Genomic DNA, 7,974 nt, shown 5'->3' on the forward strand with positions numbered 1-7,974 from the left:
TTGAATTACTGTATTTCACATTCATTAGCATGACACTGAATATCCCCAATTCCAAACTAGCATTCACATGGCCATGCCTCTAGGTGGAGCAAATAACAGAGCATCCTCAGTATGAAGCACAAAGAGGAATGACAGAACAGTGACGTTCTGCCATTTGGGATTTGTGACCTCTAGATTTATATTTGAAACTGGTTAGGTCTCTTAGCTGTTGATCACAGAGCATTAAAGATGACTTAATGTATTTGCTGTCCTGTCAGCGATCAGAAGCTAGTGAACATTGCTGTGGAAATAGGTCTTTGCCATTTTTATCTCTGCCCTGGAACCCTACAGTAGCAAAGTGCAAATGCTGGATGTAGCTCATTATTCAGCAGTCAAGGGTAGGATACAGGAGTGATGGGAAGAGTGGATGATGAAGTGTGGGCTAAGCTGGGCTTTTCACTTGAACTGATGCAATTGTGTCCAGGGTAAAGAGCGATGATGATTTTTCAGCTTTGATGATATCTTTGCATTGTTCACTTTTTGCACTTCCTCCATGGTACACACTCTACCACAACATCTCACTGCATCACTTCCACATACTAAGTAAGTAAACCTTTATTGTCATTGCACAAGTACAACGAAATTGAGCACCAACCTGTCCATAAATATACAATATGACAAGGGGGGTAGACAGAACAGGAAGGTGGGCAGAGGAAGAAAAATACAGCATAACATGAGGAGAGGGACGGGGGGAAAAGCAACCCCCAGACTATGCTCTTATGGAGAGTAGAGTGTCACTGTATCACAGTTTCAGTCATTCCTGAAATCTAAATGTGTTCAATAGCCGAATATATCACCACTTTTTCCAGCAGTATTCAATAGCCTATTGAGAGATTTCCAAATGAATCTATTGCTTTGAAACTCATTAACAGCAAACTGATAATAGTGGCCAGTTATTAAAAATGAATAATGATACCCCAGATCAGCTGTATTGGAACCGAATTCTCCCGAGTTTCCCATCTGAGGGTAAATCAACCCAGAGAGCAAGGTTAAGCAGACAATTTGTTCCTCGAATACCCCTGTGTCCTGCCAGAGAGTGGTGCTCTTCATAAAACATCTTTACGGAGAAGTCACATATTTATGCTAAGTGTGAATAGTCCAACTGTGGAAATACTTATGGCTGTTTAGTTCCACAAAGCCAGATGTACAATACCACAACACTGATCCCCTCATCACCTTTGACCCTCCACAGACAATCGTTAATGACCTTACACGGACCTTAACATCAATTCATACACTTCCCTCACAACAGACCATCAGGAGCAAAGCACATTACATTGTGGTACTTCTGCATGATACTACCTCCTGGAAGTGAAAGTAGTGTGAGAGAAAACAAAACTCATAAAAAATGTGGGTGTATTGTGTGTAATGCCAGGTAATGTCAAATTATTGTGAGGTACCATAGCCTAGAAATCTAGACGCCCCTAGCAGCTCGTCAGGTACCAGGGGTCTAGTGGTAAAATAAGAGGTGGGTAAACTATTAATTCTGTGATCACGGTAAGGTGGACTGCACCATGCAGCATTGGATTTTCAAATAAGGTTTGATGATGGTGGAGGTTAGTGTCCTGTTTATAACAATACCAATAGTATTAAATGGTCCCTAGAGTGTTGACAAGTATACATACTATTGTGGATAATAGAGTGTGATTGTTGAATGTTAAAAGTAAGGAGGTAGCACAAAAACTTTGGGAGCCGTGATAATGTTAAAAAGTATTGTGAGGGAATTCAATAATGGCTCATTTAAAAGAAAACACCACCACGACCCTAAGAGAGGCTGGCATATGATTTCACTGTAAACTGTAGCTCTCCAGGTTTGTCCACAGCAACACTGTTTGGATGAGAAGACGCTCTGCAGACAGAGAAACATAGAGGCTTCAGCGATACCACATGGAGTAAAAAACATGGGAAATACAATTACATGACAAGTGTCTCGGACTTCTGATTAACATCAACCCTACCTTTCGACCTGTGTCTGTCTTTCCCGGCAGAATGTCCAGCATATCGATTTTCCTGTCTTTGGGCGGATCTACACCAGCGAGTGAAAGGAGGGTGGGGAAGATGTCCAGACCACTGACAGACCACAGACACAACAGACCACAGACACATAAACATTTACATCAACCTTCCACTTACAGTCTGCATGTCAACTCTCATGTCTCAGGCCGCCACTTGTGGTGTTGGCTGGAATCTTTCCAGGCCATTAGGCCACCGTGGGTTCACGATAGCCGTCATCTTATGTTGTTTGGCTGTGCTTCCGTCTGGAAAGAACGCAGTTCATTACTGCTCAAAATACTTTCAAAATTATTATTTAATATCATTAATATCATTGCAATACTGCAGGAATATAACTTTGATATGCTGAGGCCATGAGAAGGTTTTTAGCATGTTTTAATCACTTCAGCTTCTCTGCCACTGCCCCAGAAAAGGCCCAATACTCCCAGCAAGCTGGCACTTCTGCTCCCAAAGACCATTAGCTCCTGGAGACACATTCTAGATTTCTTGCTGGGCTGAATTATTTGCATCTTTTTAAGTATGTCTGTGCATGACTAACATTATATCTGGACTTGTCTTTGTGTAATGCTAATAGGATTTTGTTGGTACTCTACAACCCCTCTTCCACCTCAGGTGTGGCATGTCTGACTGGTGGCATATCTGCATGATTTTGAGGGTGCTGCTTCCAACAGCCGCAAAATGCTGCAGAGAGTTGTCAGGACAGTCAACGGCATCAGTAAATGGGAGCTCCCCTCCATCCAGGACTTGAACACCACAGCATCAGTGAAGCCCACAAAAATAATTAAAGACCTCAGCCACCCTTGCCCCAGTATGTTCCATCTACTGCCAGCTGGCAAGTGTTATCATAGTCTCAAGTGAAAAGAAAGTTCTAGCACACTGAATATGGCTATGTTGCCACTTGCCATAGATGTCAACATTTGTAAATTCTGGGGAAAATATATAGTCATAATGATGAAATGTTTGGCTAATAGAATGTGGCACTTATATATTTTTTAAAAAGATAGAGTAGCCCTGCAGAGCTTTGCCTCTATCACTTTAAGGGGAGCCAGAGGGGTGTTTTGACCCCTTCATATCATTCATACCAGCACTGATAGATCCCTGCAGCACATGACCCATTGGCTACTATCTTTGAGGTGTATGTTTCATGACAAAAGTAACAAATGGCCTGAATAAATCATCCACAAACATACCAGTAAACAGTAGGAGACTATCTTTCTTGTCAAGGAGGTCTGATGAGGCCGACGTGGTTTCAGGAAAGAGGAACGTGAGCTTCCGTGCCGTTTTGCAGCCTCAGCACTATAACCTCACTGTCCGTCACGAGACCTGATAGTGTTGTGGACTTAGCCCTGAGACAGCTGCAGAGTGAAATGAGATATTCTTAGCTGGTAAATATACCCCACAAAAGAGCTGGGCCCTTGGCTCAGCTGAGAGGAGCTTGACTCAGCTCAAAAGGGCTGGCCACGTATACTTTTCAGTCAGGCTCCACAAGTCCAGCTCTCTGTCCTGTGCTCTTAGTCCTGTAAGATTATGTCTGTGAGTCCAATACTTACCTTAGTGTAACATAATGTCCTTATAGCTAGATACAGTATTCATGGGTTTCATCAGGTCCCTTTCCACAGGTGTATTAATCAAGCACCATGCAGTCTGCATTGACAATCAAGGTGCTTGATTTTATACACCTGTGGAAAGGGACCTGATGAAACCCATGAATAGGCTACTACTCACCTTAGTATTGACTTCCCATATTCTTAATTAATCAATTGTTAATCAATAATTAATCAATTGCAACCAAATGAGAGGAAACAGAGAATACAAGATACATGATAGAATGATCCAAACACAATATACGTCACATTTAAAAAAAAATTTTTTTTAAAGAGATGCATCATCTCATGACAAACTCTCCAACTCTACAAACATTGATGAAATGAGTCCTCCTCGCCAATCATGGCTGTGCTGTCCATACTGCCTTTTCACTCTCTGATTTTCTGTAGCAAACCAGACAACAAATCAGAAAACATAAGCTGCACACAAGTTCAACACATACAACAAATACTGTACATAAGCTTACATACTGTATCTATTCATGGGTTTCATCAGGGCCCTTTCCACAGGTGTATAAAATCAAGCACCTTGATTATCAATGCAGACTACATGGTGCTTGATTAATACACCTGTGGAAAGGGACCTGATGAAACCCATGAATACATGCATAATATAAGTATATCTATTTTTGAGACGTGCTGCACCTTTTCCCCTCCAGTGCCAGCTGGTCCAGATGAGGTGTGTAACTGGGCTTCTCTCTGGCCTGGTTTGCCCCCAGGTCTCCCCAGCCCATGTCATCTGCCAGGATCACGATGAAGTTGGGCCTCTCTCCAGTGAGGGTAGAAACTTTTTTCTCACTGAGCTGCTGGGTAACATGATGGTAAACAACCCTATGATAGTATGCTATCCAGCACTGCTGTAGCAATACTCACACATTCCATTCAGAGCTGCATTCAGGGATTGTAAATCATCTTTATAAAGTTGGGGGGAAAAGGAGTAATTCCCTAAATAAATGGGGAGAGGGTCATGAGGATAGGTGATCGTAGGGCACCTGCTCGTCTTATTGTCTTTCTGCTCATCATCGTTGAAGATATCAATGCAGGTTTTCAGAACCTGTTAGCTTTTTGAGGGGTTGAAAAGGTGTTCATTATACCAGCTTGGGATTTCAGCTGCCAGCATGACCCTCCAAACAGACTTTACCACAACCCGTTAACCAAACAACCCTCCCACTACACAACACTCACTACTAGGACTCCCCAACACATGCTTACACCATACATTTGTACACACAAGGAACTGCAACAGGCAAGAGGATCTTTTTGCTTGAAGAAATAAGGCCTCAGGATCTCTACAGTCGGCTATAACAAAGGGATCAATGCAATGTCTACAGTTTTGACCATTTGAACCAGCCGTTGAAAGGATACTTCCTGTAATTCACATTGCGCGTCTCCTGATGCATAATTCTATTGTGCATTCTTCCTCCCTCCCACTGCACTCTCTATGACTGTAGCCCATAGCTTTGTCGTTAGCAGAATCCTCAGAACTCGGCAGGTCATTAAAAGCCGAATGGCCTGTTCAGTTTCCCTGGCTGCAGATCTATCCACGAATGCAATTGTTTAAATGGTTTACCTTGTTTAAAACTGGGCGACAGCATAGTTGCTGTGGCTATTCAATTTGAAGATGAATGGATTGGATTCAGTCCTGACAAAACTAAGCAAATTGTTTTTTCTACGTATACACTGGCGCATGTGCATTGTGCACTGAACAGGTCCGTGTAACGCTTATCAGTTCAATTTTCTTTCCAAAACTTAAAAATCAGAAATTGGAAAATGTATTTCAATTTCCTAATATTGTGTTTTTTTTCGCCAGGTAAAAACGTCAGTAAGATTTTGGAGTCGTGTTTTTTATTTTGCATATGTGTTGAGCTTGATAGAAAATTGGATAATTGAAAACATAGAAAATCGGAAAGGTTTGTTGTTTGCGCCTCTAGGCTGCTGGGGAAGCCACCTCGCGCTATTCCCTGATCAGTGGCTGCGCGTAGAAAGCGCAGGCGACTCGTTGCGTTTCCTATGGCTTTACACGGGCGAATGTTTAGTATCAGCTCATGTACAGTATGTACATTTTGGCTGGTAGTTGTAAAATGTAGTATGTGTGTGTGTGTGTGTGTGTGGGGGGGGGGGGGGTCCCCCACTTCTAAGTGACGTAGCTGGTCCCTTTGCGTCAAAAGAAATGCGTGATGCTGAACCTTGGGGGCTGTTTAAGCCCTCCGAGCTCAATATGCTCCAGTATATGTGTGAGTCAAGCGTTACTAAGTTAATTAATGTCTCTCACTTAGGCTACACTGGCTGCTGATGTTGTCACTCTGCTCTGCTTGTGAAGCTCAAGCTGACCCCAGGGGGATTCAATAGCGTGGACTCGGCAACAGTTGCAACATTAATTCTGCATTGCAATTGTCTTTACAACAGGCAGAGGGGCATGACCACTGTAATTGCAGAATTAATGTTACTATTGATGTTGAGAAATGTCCACACTTTGTATTGTTACACTCAAGTGAACCCTCCCTGTCTTCTGGCCCAGTTTATGATCAAGCAGTTTTGTGTAGGCCCTACATGACAATCAATGTGATATTTGCACCAACACGGGACCTATTAGAGGTTGATGTTAGAGATTATTTACAAGAATATACAAATAATATCTTCCATAATAATGTGTGTTAGAGTACATACATAGAGATGTTTTTAATGGGCCAAACATCATGTGTAATGTTTGTGCATAGACAGTTTGATAAGAATCTCACTCACGCCTCTTAACAAAACTAATAAGGTGCCAAACATTGTTGACTCGCACAAAAGACAATCATCATTTGTTTTTATGTACGTCTGCTTTGGCATTTGGTGACAGTGGCTTCTGCAGCCACATTTTGAATCAAATCTTGCATGCTTTGCAGTCACCTGCGTGACTTTTGCATGATTTATTACTGATGATCCAAATCTGTCATTACCTGATGTCCTGTTTGCTAACAACCTGCAAACATCCAGAGTATCTCTGGAGCTACAGTATCTCCTCCTGCTGAAGTTGTGGCAGCACATTACATCCCTGAAGGCAGGTACCTGACCCAACCCACAGACATTGGGCATGACCCTCTGTATGGGAGTGCAGACTTACAGGAGCTGTGGGACATTTGCTTTTCAACAGTTTATCCCAGCTTTATAGACATCTTTTACAGCACAGTCATGTGGGACAATGTTTTTTTCACACCAGCCCTGCTTTCATACATTACTGTAACATTACAAACAGACTCAGTAGGAATGACCTTTAAACTTTCCATCTGTTGCAAGAGAATTAGCTGGCGGTGGATGCTGTGGGGGACTGTGGTCAAGCTTTTGAGCTATGGTCATCACAATGGAAAACGGAGGCAGGAGCTGCCTTCACATTTTATTTATTTTATTATTGAGCTTAAATGTACATCATTACATTATATCATGTACCATCTGCATCAATCAGATCAGTATAAAGGTCAGTAGTCAATAGTTGTAATGGAAAATAAGGGGAAGGACAGCAAAAACTTCCAAGGCTTAGCAATAGGGTGCATGCTTACCACCCAACTATCCGCCGGCCTAAATGAAGAACTAAGGAAAAGGTTAAGGCAGCTCATGGTTATGTCAGGTAGCTGGGTGATATTACTCAGTTAAAGGGTTGGCACCCAAACTTCAACTCCAACACCAAAGGCCCACAGGCTCAGAGGCCCACAGGCTGTCACACCAACATTGAAGTTTCACCCCCCCCCCTCTCCCCTCCTCAACACACACACTAGATCAGGCCACATCAATACCACCAGCTAATACAACAGATGTGACATATTTCATGGAGAGATTAAAAGTAATTCCCACTGAGTCTGTTTGTAATGTTAATGTATGAAAGCAGGGCTGGTGTGAAAAAAACATTGTCCCACATGACTGTGCTGTAAAAGATGTCTTCAAAGCTGGGATAAACTGTTGAAAAGCGAATGTCCCACAGCTCCTGTAGGTCTGCGCTCCCATACAGGGGGTCAGGCCCAATGTCCATGGGTTGGGTCCAAGGGGGCAGCGAACGTTCTGAGAGTGTAGACAGTATGGCGGCCGCCATGCTAACGAGAAGACCGTGGCTAGCTGGCCATTCCATTGAATCCTATGGGGCGTAAGCGCCACTTTGACATCAAATAACGTTACAGCTGAAGCGTTTTAAGCCTTTATACGAACATTTTCTATTGTCGGGGTACATACTACATTGTGAAATTGACATAATGATCTCGTAACTGTCTTATCGGCGGAGTAATTAACGTTTTTCGAAAGTCAATGCTAAAGTGTTACAGGCGCATGCGTCCAGCGAAAGTAAAGC

At 42.7% G+C, this 7,974-nt stretch overlaps 1 long non-coding RNA gene across 1 annotated transcript; it reads right to left on the bottom strand.

The window, feature by feature from the left end:
- Nucleotides 1-1,701: 1,701 nt before the first annotated feature.
- LOC134070617 (uncharacterized) lies at nt 1,702-3,646 on the bottom strand. Its single transcript, XR_009936941.1, has 4 exons — nt 3,603-3,646; nt 3,243-3,407; nt 1,998-2,297; nt 1,702-1,888 (listed from the first exon to the last, which is right to left on the bottom strand). It is a non-coding gene; the product is annotated as an uncharacterized LOC134070617 (long non-coding RNA).
- Nucleotides 3,647-7,974: the final 4,328 nt, after the last annotated feature.

Source organism: Sardina pilchardus, chromosome 22 (genome assembly GCF_963854185.1).
Source record: "Sardina pilchardus chromosome 22, fSarPil1.1, whole genome shotgun sequence".
Taxonomy (NCBI): Eukaryota; Metazoa; Chordata; class Actinopteri; order Clupeiformes; family Clupeidae; genus Sardina; species Sardina pilchardus.